Source organism: Ambystoma mexicanum, chromosome 12, assembly GCF_040938575.1.
Source record: "Ambystoma mexicanum isolate Mex_15411 chromosome 12, UKY_AmexF1_1, whole genome shotgun sequence".
Classification (NCBI taxonomy): Eukaryota; Metazoa; Chordata; class Amphibia; order Caudata; family Ambystomatidae; genus Ambystoma; species Ambystoma mexicanum.
This window is the reverse complement of record NC_090936.1, coordinates 308,408,625-308,427,892: the sequence shown is the minus strand read 5'-3', so window position 1 is coordinate 308,427,892 and position 19,268 is coordinate 308,408,625.

Genomic DNA, 19,268 nt, shown 5'->3' with positions numbered 1-19,268 from the left:
TGCAAGGCTTTCCTGTAGAAGTGAGATATGACCAGAATAAATAGAACCCAGTTGCTCAAGGATCAGTAGATTTACATGACTGTGCATCTGAATGTGTATCAGACAAAGTAGAGGTGAAGTCTAGTTTGCAGGAGTTTGAGCAGTCACCACCCAAAGCATTTGATGAAAATACATGAAAGAATTTACCAACTGTATATGTTGATGGATGTGCCTTTTTATATTGAAAATGACAGCAATAAACAGTTGGTGTCAGGGATAGGAAATGTCTGGTTGAAATGTGAGGACAAACCTAGTATAGGAATGAGAATTGGGGCTAGGAGTAGCCAGGTAGCGGAGTTGGCAGCCATTTATAAAGCAATTACTACTGCAGTTGATAATAAATTCAGTGAAATTGTCCTGGTGACTGATTCTGATTGTGCACAAAATAGCTTTGTAGAATATTTGCCTGACTGGAAAGCAAGAGGCATGATCATATATAATAAACAGCCCCTCAAGCATGGGAAAATGATACAAGCTATAGACAAATTAGTGTCAGAAAATGATTTAACAGTATACTGGAGGAACATTTGTGGACATTTGAAAACTCCAGGGGAAGATAGGGAAAGAACTGATAAAGCAGATCACTTAGCCAAGATTGGGGCTGTTATAGGAGAGTTGTTACCCATTGAACACTTAATTGGTGCATCTAGAAATAGATGCAGTTACACACTCTAAGGCTCCAAAAGAGGTAGAACAACCAGTAGTGCAACAGAGTTATGATACACCAGATCAAGATCTGATTAAGGCGCAAAAAGATGATCCAATGTTGAGGATCTATTATAATCATTTGATGGACCCCGAACAAAATCCTTTAACTGAAAATGATTGTACAGGAAAAGAAGAGTTGAGGGTGTCATTAAAGAATAAAAAACGGATTACACTTCAGGATGGACTTATGATTAGGGAATCCATAACAGGACAGAAACAGTGGGTGGTACCCCTTTCATTCAGAGGGATAATGTTACACCATGCACATGATGCAATAACTGCAAGACATAGAGGTTCACAAAAGACTTTAAAGATACTGAAAGATTATGCTTACTGGCCACATATGTCCCAAGATGTGGAATTATACACTAGGGGGTGCCTGGTATGTGCCCAATTTAAACCCGCTTCACCAATGCATAGAGCTCCACTGATGAAAAGAGGCTTAACTCTTCCATGGTCAGATTTGCAAATTGGCTATGTTGGGCCTGTAAAAAGGTTGAGTAGAGGAAACTGTTATCTTTTGACCGTGGTTTGTTTGATGTCAAAATGGGTAGAGTGTATCCCTGCACCAGATTGCAGTGCACAAACAGCAGCTACGTTACTGGTAAATCATATATTTTCAAGATTTGGATTACCACAAAGAATAGAGTCAGACAAAGGAAGTCATTTCACAAGCACCGTGATGAGTAAGGTGTGGCAGCTATTGGGGGTGAAAAGGAAACTGAATATTGCGTTACGGCCTGCCTCTTCTGGAAGTGTTGAACATTGCAACAGGTGTGTTACAGAGATATTAAAGAAGTTTGTAGCAGAGGCATGTTCCAGTTGGGATTTACGATTACCTCTGGTATGGATGGCAATCAGATCGTCTCCTGCCAAAGCGACAGGCATCAGTCCTCATGAGGTGTTAACAGGAAGGAAGATGGTACTTCCACAAAATGTATTATACAGGACACATGAGCAGACACTTGTGAGTGCATCTACAGTTCACGAATATGTGGAAGAACTGAGGAAGCATATACAACATACATTTGCATTTGTGCAACAAAATTTGGAAAGAGCTGCTGACAGTGCAAAGTCATATTATGATAAAAGGATGTCTGTGAAAGAGTATAATGTAGGGGATACGGTATATAAGTTTCATTTTGGAAAAGGTAAACATAAAAATTCTAAATTTCTTGCAGCCTGGCAAGGACCATTTCAGAGAGTGGATAAGGTGTCACCAGTAGTTTACAAGATAGTAAAGACAGAGGGTGAAATGGTGACAGAACAATTTGTTCATGTTAACCAAATTAAGCCTTGTCACCCCAAATATGAAATCAGGAGTCTTGAGCAAGAAGAGACAGCTTAAGTGCACTGAGTACATGGAGAGAAAGACGCAGTGACATAGTGTCCCATGCCATAAAAAAAAATGATAGATATAACGTTTATTGTGGAGGTGCAGTAATAAAAATTGATAGAAGGTGCTGAATCAGGTTAACTTACTATGGTATAATGTGCTAAAATGTTCTGCATGAAATTTATTTTGAAGTATGATAATGTGAAATGTAAATATTGTTGTTTTCTCTTTAACATGTGCTTAGTTGCAGATATCGGAAGGGTCCATCGGAATGTTTTGAACTACATTTTGTTTTTGGCAAAATGGTAGAAAGGGTAAAATCCCTTTTTCTATTTAATTTAGACAACTAACTGACATATGGTTGGGGTTGGAGTTTGCAAGACTGGAGGACGCGAGATATGATGGAGTCCTGGAGTCCACGGGATGAAGCCCAAGCAAAGCCTCCGAACAAAAGTATGGCGCTGAAGACAAAGCGACTGAAATGCATAAAGAGATGATTTCTATGGAAAAGCAGCCAAGAGCGCCAGGATGAAAGAGTTTCACCGAGTGAACCAGATGATGAAAAGTTGATGATCAGGACATCTCAGAGGTGCAGTCATAAAGATGGTGAATGTCATTAGTGGAACAGTAGTGAATTTAATTGTTTTGATTAGTTATGTTAGTTATTAGTTTTATTTATTTGTTTTATTTTATTATTTTGGTGTCATCACAACTATATAAAGAATATGACTATAAAAACATTTGAACATACATGGACACTTTGGTTGGAAAGAAACGTGTACAATATTTCTATGAGGACTCATGAGCCCATTTGGGATCTGTTTTACTTTTGTTCTGATTAAGGAGTGGTTTATTAAGAAATATTTCAATGTTCATTTTGCTGAGTAGCTATTATTTCAATTGTGATATATATAATGGAAAAAGAAAGAAGAACAATTTGGGTTTCCTCCAATTGTGTGTTTGGTTGGCCAGCATTGTCGGAAAAAGGAGGGTATGTAAGGACATATAATAGCATTTTACCAGTATGTAATATAGCATTTTGTTTTGCCAGTATATAATATATAGTGTTATTGCCAGCATGCAAAGTACAGGATTTATAACACAGCCAGGCCCAGTTTGAAACTGCAGATATTCAGAGCACACATAGAAAAACTTAGTGTGCTGCCAGGTTCAAATAATGAGGTGCACCATGTATTTTGGAGGCTTCATGTATGGAGACTACATTAGAATACATAACCGAATAACATTACTAACATAACTCAAGTATTAAGTGCTAACTTTTAACATGAGAATGTAGTCTTCTATGCAAAATGAGGTGAAATCCATGTTTTGGTTGCACTATTTAAAAATTCATTTTAAATGCACACAAGCGTTTTCTTCAGCTTGTGGAGAACAGAAAATATGCAAGATGCAGGAAGCAAAGAGAGTTTTTATGGACATGAAACTTTCATTGTTTTGAAAACAAAGGCTGGAACAGGGCACATTCTTTTTACCCTGATTGGTAGAACATTGTAGGCAGACAAGCCACGTCAATAAAGGCACAGGTACACGTTTTCTTAAGAAGAAGAAATATACGGAGGGGTTAGTTCATGCTGGGCTCAAGTGACAGACAGATGGAGTTTCAAGGGGGTCGAGCTCTGACTGAATCTACTCCGTTGGTGCTCCCCACACAAATATACGGAGGAGTTTCGCGCTGACATTTGAACTGCAAAAGACAGCGAGGTCGTAGGGGAATCTCAGATTACGGGCCTTGGTAAGGGATCTGTGCCTAGTGAGGAATGTGTATGCTGTACATGCGGCTAGGATTTTTGCAGTGCAGAGAAGTTAGAAATCATTGCATGTTTATTTCTCTCTATATTCAAAGTGTGGGAACATTAAAGTTGGGTGGATAGCAATACCATTATATCGGATTTGCATGCAGGGTTTAGAAAAAACAGGGGCAGGATAGATCAGTGCCTAATATTATTTTCGATAATCCAAAAGTATACAGTTCTCCTGAAAATTAACTTATATGTGATTTTCCTTGATTTATGCACCGCTTTTGATTCAGTTGTAAGGGGAACACTCTGGCAAATTTTATTAAGCTGAGGGGTGCTGTCTAACCTGATTCACGTTTTAACTCAACTGTACTCAAATACAACTGCTTGGGTCCGCTACTGACTGGGTGGGGAGATAACTGATCGATCCGATGTGACCATGGGCCTCATTATGTCCCTGGTGGTTTGGTGTGGATGGTAGTGTTATGGCACCGGCACGTCCATATCATACCGCATTATTCCGAGTTTCCCTTGCGAGTTCCTGACAGTCCGCCAGGTCTTACCTGGCGGGCTGTGCGGTACCCACAAGCAGAACTCGTGATCGCACCAGCACCGTTATAAACCCTATGGGGCAGAATGGGGATCAGGAGCCCGGCATTACCGCCACCCGTGAATGGGCAATTACCGGCCCATTCATCTTGTAATGGGCCGGTTATTGCCCAATCGCGGGATGCGGTGCTGGTAATGAGAATGGCGGTAGCCGTGCCTGCCATACAGGCACGGCTACCACCATACTCATAATGAGGCCCCATGTGTGTTAAGACAGGGTTGCGTCCTGGCCCCACTCCTTTATAACTTCTATATATAAGAGATTATTGATGATTTACTGAGAAGGTCCCAGGACTCCCTGAGATTATCATTTTACAAATATCCAGCCCTTTTCTACACGGATGACATGGTTTTAATTTCATCTACTTCTCAGGCTTTAGAAAAATCATTATCCATTTTTTGGCTAAATCCTCCATGCTTCAATTAAACTTACAGGTGGATAAAATCAAAACATTGTAGTTCAGTCCTCATCCCTCTTAGCAGAAATTGGTCTACTTAAAAGTGGAATGAGTGTTCATTGACCAAGTGGACCATTTTGACTACCTCAGGGTGAGGTTTCAGGAGTACCCTTGCTGGGTGGCTCAGGGTGACAAGGTAACTATTAAATAGTAAAAAACAAAGTGGTGCGATTAGGTGCTACTATCATAGTCATGGTAGTGGAGCAGTGTCCCCAGCTTTGAACTTATATAATAAACAGGTTTTACAAGCCTATTTATCTGTGTCAGAGCTACAGGGTAATGCTAAAATTTGCCAATTAATTACTAAAGAAAACGCATTTAGCAAAAAACTCTTATTTCTTCTCAATAGTACCCCTTCTGTATCCACTCACTTGGAACTCAATATTATCCCTATAGCCACTTTGGCTATCTTTAACCATCTCTTTCTTGGATACGGGTCTGGTTCCAACCAGGTTTGGAAATGTGCAGTGAGGCACTGCTGCACTTAATGCTGTTAAATGGTGGCAAAAGCCTCAAATTGTTTGCCCATATCAAGTCCTTGCTGCACAATTTAGATGTAAATGAGCTGTGGTCTAACCCAAGGGGATTTAACTAAAGCTGAAATATCTGTCAAGCGGAGAGCTATTGAGTACCTTCTCGCTGATGACGGCAAAAGCAACCTCACCCGTGAATACACTGCCCAAAACAGCAAGTTTGGCTTTAAGCACTATATAGATGAAATGATTCCACCCTTTCAGAGTGTCAGGGCTGGAGCCATTGATAGAGTTGTGGGGGGCCTGGGAGGAGTTCAGGAGGCTTGGGGTTGTGCCAGCAGCTTCTCCAGGCGAGTTCTCCATCCTTTTTTCAGAAAGAAGGCCCTGGGATGGAGAACCGCCCGGAAACTACATCTCCCAGCAGGCCGTGTGCTTCACAGACCTGCTGGGAGCAATCGGATCCCACGCGCACAACTGCGCATGCGCGAGCCGCGCCCAAGGAGCTCCGCTCGCAATTCAGGTCACCGGCGAGAGAGGACGTGTTCTTCCCGAGCTCCAGGAGGCACGCCTACGCGGGGCACCGCCCGCCTGCTACATCCGCGTACAAAAGAAAGCTAAGTACACGTTTAACTTCTCTCGGCGTGAGACGCGCTGAGTGAGTCGCGCTACGCGCGGCTGGATCTATGTTCCTAGGCTGAATCGAAGCACAGGAAACTTGATTACTGGTTGCATGCAGAGCATGATTACTAACCCCAAGTTGGAGTGGGCTAGGCGGTGAAGTAACCGCACTAATTAACAAACTTGCAATCCTGTAGGGAACGTTCTTAAGGAACGACTTTTCGCATGCACGTGCATTGACTTTGTTTTACTGTTCACAGCATGAGTTCGAATCGGATCTGGTGAGAAGTATCACAGTCCATCAACACAGAAAGGCCCAAGGACCTCGAACTCACGCAGAAGCCAGAGCTAAGTGTTTCGCACTTGTTTGCATGTTATTGTTTGTTGCCTACACATGGGGTAAAGGTGGGGGACTTGTGACAGCACATTGCTATGATATCTTGGGCAAGCCTTACAAAAGTGACACCAGAGCACAAGGCGATTATTGGTTAGAGGCTCCAATACAAAAGCCTTCCAAGAAATAATCTCTGAGTTAAGTATGTGGTACTAGATGTGCATGTATGAGAGGGCGGTGTATCTCAACTATATACCTGCAAGATCGGCACAGGAGTCGAGGAGTACGTTACCCTAATTTCCCCCAACCCATCCATTGTTAATTCCTAAACCTCTTTCCGGTCATCCTGAACTCCCTCTACCCATCCACTCCACGGACCCTAACCCTCTTTCCCCAGAGGGTTGCGGAGGCCTGCGGTGTCTATTTGCCAGGTGCCAAAACCCAATGGGAAGGGAGGCGTTTGTGCTGCTTCTGCGCCTGTCAAGAGGAGTGAGGATCTGACAGAATTGCGAGCCCACGTATCTTTTGGCGCCTAGGCAGCACAATCATGGTCGACGTAGTAGCCCTTCTCCAGGATTTGAAAGCCGAATTGGCGGCAACCAGGCAAGAGTACCAGAATCTAGCAGGCCAAGTCCATACCTTGACTATCCAGACCCAGGCCCAAGCAGTGCCTTTGCCTAGACAACCCCCACCAACTCCGGTACAAGTACAGGTAGCCACGGAGCCAACCTTGCCTCTTGCTGCTCCTGAGCGGTATCATGGGGACCCACAGCACTTTGACCAGTTCATCATGCAATGCCAATTACATTTTTTGACCAAACCCGTAGTATTCAGAACAGCTCAATCTCGTACCGCATTTGTGATTTCCTACCTGACGGGAGATGCAGCCTCATGGGCGACACCTTTGGTGCGCAAGGACGATGCCTTGTTGTACAGTTGGGACACATTCTTAGAAGAATTTGGTAAGATATTCAACCGTAGGTCAGCGACCTTACTTAAGGATCGGGAGTTGCTGCAGCTACGACAAGGAAGCAAGGATTTGGTGACGTATGTGACAGCTTTCAATCGGTTGGCCGTAGAGACTGATTGGCCTCAGGAGAAAAGGATGGCCCTGTTTTATCAGGGACTAAGAGAGGAGTTGAAGGATTTAGTGGCCCAAGTCGACCCCCAGCCTGAAGACTGTTCTACTATGATAGATTTGGCACTACGGTTAGACCAGAGACAAAGCGAACGTCGCCAGGACCGTCGTAAATGGGACAACAAACCTATGGTCCGGCTAGACCAACAAAAGACCAGCAAGGCGTCGGAAAAAGGAACTGAAGAACCAATGCAGATTGGAACTGTACGAGGCCCTTTGACTAAGGAGGAGAAAGAAAGAAGAAGAAGAGACAAATTATGTCTCTATTGTGGTAAATCAGGCCACTTTGTTCGAGAATGTACAACTAAACCACCCGGTAAAGGAATCTCGTCGGGAAACGCGGCAGCTCGTCCATGAAGGGGGTGAGGGCGAGCAAACCTGAAGACACCCCAAAGATGTTAGCAAATGTATACCATACTCCGTCTGTTCACATAATGCTGGCTGGTCATCTAAATGTGCAGGGAAAACGTATACCAGTGTCACTGATGGTCGACTCCGGGGCCACGGGTAACTTCGTGGATGACCAAGTAGCGAGAAGATTAGGACTTCCATTAAGAACTAAGAAACAACCAGAACCAGTAAAGTCAGTGGATGGATCGCCGTTGGTTTCGGGCCCCATTACCCAACACACGCAATCCATGGAGCTCGAGTGTGGAAAAAGACATCGAGAGACAATCGATTTCGATGTCATCACAGCACCTCAATTTGGGTTCATTTTGGGCTTAGCATGGTTACGACTACATAACCCAGTCGTGGATTGGGTCACAGGAACCTTACAGTTCACCTCGAAGTATTGTCAGACTAGTTGTAGTGTGGAGGAACGTTGTCCCCATTTTGTAGGAGGCAGTACTGATGTAGTCCTACCGGAGGAATATGAGGAGTATCGGGACGTCTTCAGTAAGGTGGCCGCTGAGACCCTACCACAACACAGGCCTTTTGATTGTCGCATAGACTTGGAAGCGGGTGCGGTATTACCTTGTAGTAGGATATATGCGCTCACTGAAGCCGAGAACGAGCACCTGAAGGAGTACATCGAGACCAACCTGGCAAATGGTTTCATACGGCATTCAACATCCCCAGTATCCTCTCCTTTGTTCTTCATACCAAAAAAAACCGGAGACTTGAGGACTTGTATTGATTACAGGGCGGTCAATCGCATTACCATCAAGAACCGTTACCCGCTGCCTTTGATTCCCGTGTTGTTAGACCAGGTACGGGGTTCCACCAAATACACGAAGTTGGATTTGCGGGGCGCGTATCATTTAGTGCGCGTCAGAGAGGGCGATGAATGGAAGACGGCGTTCAGGACCAAGTTCGGCCTGTACGAATATCAGGTCATGCCCTTTGGGCTCTGTAATGCCCCTGCAGCTTTTCAGCACTTCTTAGATGAGGTGTTACAGGGGTATTTAGATGTTTTTGCCATCGTATACATCGACAACATCCTAATTTATTCTCACAACGCAGAGGAACATCAGGGTCATGTGAAGGCTGTCTTACAGAGGTTGCGTGAACATAAGCTGTATGCGAAACTTGAGAAATGCCAATTCCACCAGACCACAGTTGAGTTTTTAGGATTCATCTTATCACCTCAAGGAGTTACTATGGATCAAAAAAAGGTGCAGGCCATTGTAAACTGGCCCTCCCCAAGTTCCGTGAAAGAAGTACAAACAGTATTGGGATTTGCCAATTTCTATCGCCGGTTTATCGAGGGGTTTGCTAAAAAGGTACGACCCATCACTCAGTTGTTGCGAAAAGGTGTACCTTTCCAATGGAACGAAAAAGCTGAAGCAAGTTTCCAAACCTTAAAAGAAGCATTTGTGACAGCACCTGTCTTGCAACATCCAGACCCTGCTAAGCCTTACCTCATAGAAACTGACGCATCCAGTTATGCAGTGGGTGCTATCCTGTCGCAGCGAGACAGTAATGGACAGTTACATCCAGCTGCTTATTATTCAAGAACATTACTACCAGCAGAACAAAATTATGTGATAGCTGATAAAGAGATGTTAGCCATAAAGGTAGCATTTGACGAGTGGCGTCATTACCTCATGGGAGCTCGCCACCCATCACCATCTATACAGATCATCGAAATTTGCAATTCTTGAAATCCGCTAGAGCCCTTAGTCCGAGACAACTTAGATGGGCTATGCAGTTCTCAGAATATGACTTTATCGTCACGTATCGACCTGGAGTGGAAAACCGGAAGGCAGATATACTATCTCGGTATCCAGAGTCAAATTCGCTTCTGCCAAAATACTTGGATGAACCCAAACCGATTGTGGATCCAATCCGTGTAGTGGGAAGTGTGGTGGTGGACATCATATTTGAAAAGATTCGGAAGGCAATGTCTGCACAGGATCTGGTACGATGGGCAAGTGGAGGTCCATAAAAGAGGGATTACCATTTTACAAGTCTGCACTGTACTTACCTACTAAACCGCTCCAACAACAAGCTATTAAATGGTGCCATGACTCCCCCTTTGTGGGTCATCCTGGGGCATTGAAAACCAAGGAGCTACTCAAACGCCATTTCTGGTGGCCTAGTCTACAAAAGGACGTGCTCCAATACATATCAGGATGTGAAATCTGTTTGAGAAATAAGACCGAACACAGGAAACCTGCGGGTACATTGCAACCCCTTCCTACTCCTCCAACACCGTGGCATACAGTGTCTTTGGATTTAATTGTTGACCTGCCACCCAGTCAAGGATTTTCAGCTATCCTGGTCGTGGTGGACTATTTATCCAAGATGGCTCATTTTATACCATGTAAGGGCACTCCAACTGCCAGCTCAATAGCGAACTTATTTCTACAACATGTGGTGCGCCTCCACGGCCTACCTTATGGGATAGTTTCAGATCGGGGACCTCAGTTCACCTCACGATTCTGGCAAGCGTTTTGCAAAACTGTAGGAATCAAGATTCAATTATCCACCAGCTACCACCCAGAAACCGATGGTCAAACCGAGAGATTAAATCAAACTCTGGAACAGTATTTGCGGTGCTTAACACAGGGAAAAGAGAACGAATGGGCTGAAGTGATTTGGCTAGCCGAATTAGCTTACAACAATGCAGTACACGCATCAACCAAGGTTACCCCGTTTTATTGTGCCTACAGCTACCATCCCGATTTCAACCTGTGCCTCTAGAATCAATACCCGAAGTACCAGCAGTCTGTGAGAGGCAGAAACAGTTGGAGAACGTTTGGCGAATCGCACAACACAACCTGAATCTCGCCAAAGCGACTTATAAACGTCATGCAGACAAGAAAAGAAGACCAGGTCCACAATGTCAGGTGGGGGACCGAGTGTGGCTTTCTACGGGCAACTTGCATTTACGGGGGTCTCGCAAGTTCTGCCCACGATACATTGGTCCATTCCCAATTGAGGCCTTGGTGGGTCCTGTGGCAGTGAAACTGACCCTACCCTCATCCATGAAGATACACCCCGTGTTTCACATCTCTTTGATAAAACCAGCCCCAGCCTCCATAAGATCCAAGAGACCCTCGCCTATTCTAATCGATGGCGTCCCGGAGTATGAAGTACACCATATTCTGGATTCACGCCGGAGACAGGGGTCTCTTTGGTATTTGGTGGACTGGAAAGGGTACGGCCCAGAAGATCGCTCTTGGGAGCCCGCAGGTAACATTCATGCTCCTCGACTCCTCCGCCAGTTTCATCTGTTAAATCCCGTTAAACCAGGGCCTGCTGGAGGGAGGGGGAGTACTGTCAGGGCTGGAGCCATTGATAGAGTTGTGGGGGGCCTGGGAGGAGTTCAGGAGGCTTGGGGTTGTCCCAGCAGCTTCTCCAGGCGAGTTCTCCATCCTTTTTTCAGAAAGAAGGCCCTGGGATGGAGAACCGCCCGGAAACTACATCTCCCAGCAGGCCGTGTGCTTCACAGACCTGCTGGGAGCAATCGGATCCCACGCGCACAACTGCGCATGCGCGAGCCGCGCCCAAGGAGCTCCGCTCGCAATTCAGGTCACCGGCGAGAGAGGACGTGTTCTTCCCGAGCTCCAGGAGGCACGCCTACGCGGGGCACCGCCCGCCTGCTACATCCCCGGCCCCGCGTACAAAAGAAAGCTAAGTACACGTTTAACTTCTCTCGGCGTGAGACGCGCTGAGTGAGTCGCGCTACGCGCGGCTGGATCTATGTTCCTAGGCTGAATCGAAGCACAGGAAACTTGATTACTGGTTGCATGCAGAGCATGATTACTAACCCCAAGTTGGAGTGGGCTAGGCGGTGAAGTAACCGCACTAATTAACAAACTTGCAATCCTGTAGGGAACGTTCTTAAGGAACGACTTTTCGCACGCACGTGCATTGACTTTGTTTTACTGTTCACAGCATGAGTTCGAATCGGATCTGGTGAGAAGTATCACAGTCCATCAACACAGAAAGGCCCAAGGACCTCGAACTCACGCAGAAGCCAGAGCTAAGTGTTTCGCACTTGTTTGCATGTTATTGTTTGTTGCCTACACATGGGGTAAAGGTGGGGGACTTGTGACAGCACATTGCTATGATATCTTGGGCAAGCCTTACAAAAGTGACACCAGAGCACAAGGCGATTATTGGTTAGAGGCTCCAATACAAAAGCCTTCCAAGAAATAATCTCTGAGTTAAGTATGTGGTACTAGATGTGCATGTATGAGAGGGCGGTGTATCTCAACTATATACCTGCAAGATCGGCACAGGAGTCGAGGAGTATGTTACCCTAATTTCCCCCAACCCATCCATTGTTAATTCCTAAACCTCTTTCCGGTCATCCTGAACTCCCTCTACCCATCCACTCCACGGACCCTAACCCTCTTTCCCCAGAGGGTTGCGGAGGCCTGCGGTGTCTATTTCCCAGGTGCCAAAACCCAATGGGAAGGGAGGCGTTTGTGCTGCTTCTGCGCCTGTCAAGAGGAGTGAGGATCTGACACAGAGATTCTTGTACATGTGCTTGAGATTGGGTACTTTTCTATTAGCTGTACCAACTCATGTATGGGGTATCACTTCATCTGATAAATCACAGAGGTTGAGACAATTGTACTTAAACCCAATTTTGAGAGAGACTGGAATCCACACTTTAAACTCTGCCATGATGTTTTTAACGCATACCCTGTCTCCCCATGTGACTTTTGCTACAGCCCATTACAGTCATCCAACTTGGCTATTGAGAAAGACATTTTTAATATTAATGAATTGATACATTTTTGGTGTTTTCTTTCAACAAGGCTGTGAGTTTTCCTCTCCTTGTATTTTTATTTGTGTAATTGTTCTTGTAACTGTTTTAGGAGAAGGCTAAAAATATCAAAGTGGATTGTTTTTAGTTTTATTTGTAAATTGTGTTCTATTGTAAACTTAAGGTTTTATTACTAAATACAGTATTTTTGATGATGATGATAATGTGGAACACTTGACTAACTGGATATACAACCATACTGCAAATTATGGCTATGCAAAAAAATCCCCCAGAATTCAATTACAAAAGAAAGTGTGTTGCCTATGATGCAGACAAAGCTTTGTGAAATGTGCTTGGCTTCCTCCTTTTCCAGACTGGAAAAAGCAGCCTTAATTAGAACCAGACAGAATAAATATTGCAACTGGCTTAGGTATTTCATCGGTAGTGGTAATTGGCAACTTCTGCAATGTACCTTAGTGTTTCAGGATGCTAAGACGTTTTAGAACCTATTGAGTAAGTATGACAAATCAGTATGGAGTCAAATAGTAAATTGTGTAGACAATAAATCCTGGTGCAGTTTTATTTATGTCCAATTTTTCAACCTGAATCACGTTTTGGATCCATATATAGCTATGTGGACACATTTTCATATCGCATGGTATCACCTCTTATATTAAAAAAAACAGCAGGCCTCAAGATTCCCAGGAAAAGTGTTTGCCAATATGGTGTTAAGAGTACTAACATTGTGGGCAGAGACTAGCCAGTTATTGCATAATGTTGAAGCAGGCTTTTGGAAGGGACATGGACCAGCACACAATTTCTTGTTGTTGAGGCTATTAACTGAACAAGCTTTATCAACGGGTCTCCCATTACATGTTGTATTTTTGGCCTAAACGTCTGCATTTGATTCATTAAATTGTCCTCTGTTATGGTCCAAGCATGATAAATGTGGCATCCTCAAGGGTCTGCTGAATATGGTAGAACAACTTTATATAGATAGCACTGTCAATGTTTAGCCAGACTATGAGGGGCATATCTCCCAAAAAATTACCATGAATTGCAGCGTGAAACAAGGATGTTTGCTTGCACTGATGTTATTTAATGATAATCATCTAGAAAAAGTGAATAACTTTCCAAGAAGATTGGAAGTAATCATGTAGATTAGTTGCGCTATGCCAATGATATCATGCTGTTGGATCACACACTGATTGGACTAAAGTGATCATTAAATGCACTTTTAGTGTACTCTACACAGCATAATTTAACAATCAAAATTTTGAAAATAAAAATCATATACTTTGGGAGGAAAAAGAAATGCCCTTATGCTAGTTGCCCATTCAGTAACACCATGCTGGAACGGGTGTGTTCCTTTGTCTATTCGGGCATGTATTTCCATACACCCACAGCAAAAAAAAACATTTCATTTTTTATCCAATAAAAATGTGAGTATGATTTCAGTTGTCAAAAGCATTACTAGTCGATTTGGGGGAATTCAGCACAAATGGTGCAACACAAATATATAACAGTAGCCAATTCCCCATCTTATTATATGGCATGGATACAGGAATAGAGCATGCTGGAATAAGATTGGCCATATAGAACGTAGAATATGGAGGAAATCATTGGACTGCCTAACTCCATCCCCATGGAAACAATAAGAGTAGAGATGAGATCCCTCCTGATTTAGCCAGGCAATGGTCAGGGAAGCAGCATTATATCTTAAAGGGATAGTTCCCTCAAAAATGTTATTGGCTAAAAAGATGGGCCATAATCAAAAATATATATAAAAAATATGTTTAAGAGAAAGTTCCTATGTAAAATTGTGAGCAAATGAGGCTCAAACTCAAATATATCAAGCATTAGGAGGCATCCATTGTGTGAAATAGATAAGCCTCCTGTACTTGTGTTAAGCTCTGCCATCGCTGCAATAATGAAGCAAAAGCCACCTAATGGTAGCTTTTGTTTATGACAGCTGGCTTTTGTTTTATTATTGCCGGAGAGCAGAGAATGCAGCCAGGATCATTCCTGCCGTCTGCTACTAGTGCTTATTACATTTTTTTTACTTAGAAAACCATGGCAATTATAAATACAACCTTGTTGTATACATGATTGCAGTGGCTTTCGATTTCAGTCTCCTGGGCTCCCTCGGACTGGGGAAGCCTGGGAGACTCAAAACGAAAGTACCAGCGTTTATAAACACAACCTTGTATTTATGATTGTTGTTGTTTTCTAAAACAACAGCAATTATAAATACAACTGTGTTGTATTTCTGACTGAAGTGGCTTTTGCTTTGAGTTTCCCAGGCTCCCCCGACCTGGGGGATCCCGGGAGACTCAAAGCGAGGCATTTATAAACAAAACGTTATTGTATTTATGATTGCTGTGGTTTTCTTTTTAAGTTTCCTGGCTCGGGGGAGCTGGGGAAACTTAAAAAGAAAACCACAGCAATTATAAATACAACCGCATTGTATTTATGACTGCAGTGGCTTTCGCTTTGCGTCTCCTGTGGTGGCGGGGGAGCCCGGGAGACTCAAAGCGAAAGTACAAGCATTTATAAATACAATGTTGTTGTATTTATGATTGCAGTGGTTTTCTTTTTAAGTTTCCCTCACTCCCCCGGCTCGGGGAGCTCGGGAAACTTAAAAAGAAAACCACAGCAATTATGAATACAACCGCATTGGATTTATGATTGCAGTGGCTTTCACTTTGAGACTGAAAGTAAAAGTACCGGCACATGATTTAAATGGTTTTCTTTTTAAGTTTCCCGGGAAACTTAAAAAGAAAACCACAGCAATCATAAATACAACAACATTGTATTTATATTTGCCGCAACGTTTGTTTTAGGCAAGTCCAGTTAATTACGAATACTTCGCCGGCATCCGGCAGAGTATTCATAATTGCTGCAACTTTATTTTTCAGTTTCCCGTGCTCGGGAAACTAGAAAAGAAAGTCACAGCAATTATGAAAACACCGCCGGCAGCCGGCAAAGTATTTATAATAGCTATGCCTTTCATTTTACATTTTCTGTGCTTCACTGGGCTTGAGGAGCACATAAACGTAAAATGAAAGTGATGGCAATTTTAAACACTGGCAGCCTCCTCTCCATGTTAAATTCTGCTCACTGTCTGCAGTAAGCAAAAGCTCCCAGTAGGGGACTTTTGCTGCTTGATTATTGCAGCCAGAGCAGAGCTTAACATGAACAGAGCAGGCTGCTTCATATCACAAAATAAATGCCCCCATGTTAAAACGTTGAGCCTCATTTGCTCAAAATTTTACATGGGAACTTTCTTTAAAAGTATTTTTTATACATATTTTTTAATTTTGCCCATCTTTTGGGACAATGACATTTTTGAGTGAACTTCCCCTTTAAGATATGGAAATGTTCTACTCACACAATCTCTTCCTTATTAGAGCAAGTTGAACATTCAAATAGATGTATATGACTGGACACCATATGCACACGGGTCATGACATTTTTCTGCACCATTGACTAGAACATTCATTATGAGCAGCTTATCACTCAATTAAAAATCAAGACAAGCAGATGCGACTACACTGAAAGTCAGGTACTGATTCAAACAAAATAAATGATCCAAGAACTGGTTGCCCCATTCATAGGGCCAATCACAGCCATATCTCATCAAATTCCCACTCCAACTATAAGGCACTATTCATGAAATTATAAATTAACCTATTCCCTTGCCTGGCAGTTTTAGGTCCTAGACTGGTGATTCCGTATGAAAGCAGATTGTGTAGAGTGTGTGGTAGGAGGGATATCCCTGCAACTAGTTCACAGATATGAAAGCAATGTAAAGCAATGAATAAGGAAAGAGACTTTTATATATATACATAGCTATGTGCAAGCCCTTCACAGATACTGATGGCTATTGGCTACCCTGTTTAGCAGGTATTTGATTATAGCCTCAAGGAAATTGTGGATGGTAATCAAACAGGCATTGAACCAGCAGATTGGAATGGTGAGTGTTTTATAGAAATAATACCTTTAAGGGAAAAATGAATAAGAATATTATACCTTTTCGGATATGGAATAGAACTGTTTATGATTTTAAAGTGAAATGTTAATATAAATGGTCCTCAATGTGAAGTGTTGTCTTTACATTTGATATAATTCTGATGTTCATATGAATGTGTGTAAGGTTTATTTTTAAACTGTTGTCACATTAATAAAAAAAAATATTCCACCCTATTTGTAATACAACTGTATATGTTGCTAAACATTTGCTTTCTCTTTAGATAATGGTACATTTTTAATGGACACCAGTGATGGGTCATTATTATTGAAGTGACCTTCAAAATCACGTACATTTATGTTGTGTTATGTTATGATATTGTGATTTGTACGGCACACCAATGCCATTTTTCATGGTCTCCAGGTGATCAGGCAGATCTGTAATGGAAGGGGGTTGGGATGGTTGGTTAGTAGAGTTGAGAGGGAAAAGCGCAAGAGAGCTTTGATGTTCTGGTTGTAGCTTCAGTTCAGAAAACATTGTAACTGTGTGCTTGTAGGAGATTTAGGTGCTGCACATTTTCAGATTGTGCAAATTTCAACTGGGCCAGGAATCACAACTCAGACTCCTGCAGAAGGGATATGTTAGTGTGTATTTGAGTCACTGATGTGAGACAGCATTGAGAATTCATACAAACCAGAGTGGAGGGGTAACTGGGATTTACCCTGTCAGGCGGTGCAAACATGCAGGTAGTGTAGGGACTGACATCTAACACCACAAATAATTAATCTACTAACTCTTAATTCTTAACATGTAACCTATTGATATAATTAGTGTTTAGAATGGGACAGTTGAGTCCATAGCACGGAGTACAAATCATCGGTGCAAACTTATAGTACAAATCATTGATGCAAACTTAGAGTGCAAACGTAGGGTGCAAACTGGGATATAGAAATGGACTGCCGAAACATGCTATGAAATGTTTCTTCGAAAATAAATGCAGGAATTAACACTGGTCTAGCAATAGGAGACGTGAGGGTTAGAGAACTTGGAATTTTTAAAATCATGCTGCTCAAAGCACGTCCATTTTCATTGTTCTAGCGCAGGACTGACCACAAAAGTGATGGGTGCAAGGTTTTGAAATGAATCTAAACCACTGGCAATTGCTCTGGGCAACCTTCCACACCACCGTTTTTTAGCCAGTCTGCGCCATTGCAAAAGGGGACACCAGAAAAAGAAATATAACTAATTGATTCCGGCATCCATGAACTAAAACTCTGCTCAAAGGTGACAATAAAACAATAGGGACTTCTTTCAGTTTCCAGGAGGCTTGACTATCCCATAGGAGGTGTTTGATTGATGTATGACATCACCTCCACGAGCTGAGATATCATATACTCTATGCAGGGGAATATACATGGAGTGGGTTGGCAGAGAGAGGGTTTAAAAGAAGACACAGCGAGAAAGGCAGGTTTTATTTGGAGGGGTTTGCTGCCGAGTAAGAGAGTAAGAAGAAGAGATTGAAAAAAGAAGAGCTCCGAGGCCTGGCTGCTTCCATGCTGAGTGGTAGTGACAATTGCTGCCAGAGAGTGGAGGGGTGAGAGAGAAGCTGCCTGTGAGAGGGAAAGCAGCACTGATTCTCTGGGAGTAAGAGAGAGAAAGGCTGAACTGAGCACAGCAATTTCCATGCAAGCTGACTTCCTACAGTGGATAGGGTGAGCATGACTTTTCGGTAAAGATAATAATGTACTAAGTGACCCATTAGAAAGACTCCATGCTTTTGGGAAAGGTAGAAGTGAAATAAATAAACAGACAATACAAACATGGATAGCTATTTTAATGTCTTTTCTCCATGCCCAAGAGGCCCACTTCACATGCAAACTGAAAGCTTGCAAAACCTGCAAAAATAGCTTGAACTTTTCAAGGTTACAGATAGCAGTGTATTTCCAGTTAAATGGTAAAGCATAAGCATGCTCACCTTATCCACTATAGGAAGTCAGCCTGCATGCTAAAGCATAAATTAAGTTTGCTACGGGGAAAGGACTTTATCATGGGGAGGGCAGTGGCTTTGAAGTATACGTGCAGGCCTGTTTTGAGTCTGAAAAATAGAGTATGCTTTCTCTCCAGTGAAAAATGTGAGATTATAATGTGTGCTTTCATTCTTGTATCATTGAAAATGTTATGCTGGATTCATTATATTACATGTGCTGTTTTTGTTTGCACCCACGCACCCTATGACACTATCTCTCTCTACTGACCAGAACTACGGTTTCAGGGGGCGTTCAACCTACCAGCGCTTTGAGGTTATACCAATGATATATAGAGTCCTATATAAATGCCAAGTAACATAACATAACATAACATAACATAACATAAAAACAAACAATGTGTGTTAAGCTCAGAATATCAACAGCCTATAAAATACTCAAAAGAATTAGCTCAGTGCTAATTAGCTCAATTTATTTGTGGTAATACATAGACCAATGCAAAGCTAAGAGATATTTCTTTTACCACCTGCGGTACAGATAAGGGCACTAAAACACTGTGAACTGAGTCAAATCGTAGTAAGCAAATTTCCCCATATTAGAAATACATGCTCTGGCAGGTGATCTGGTAAGATTATTCTGGGCATTTACCTAGCAATCCAGTATAACTATAGTAGAGAAT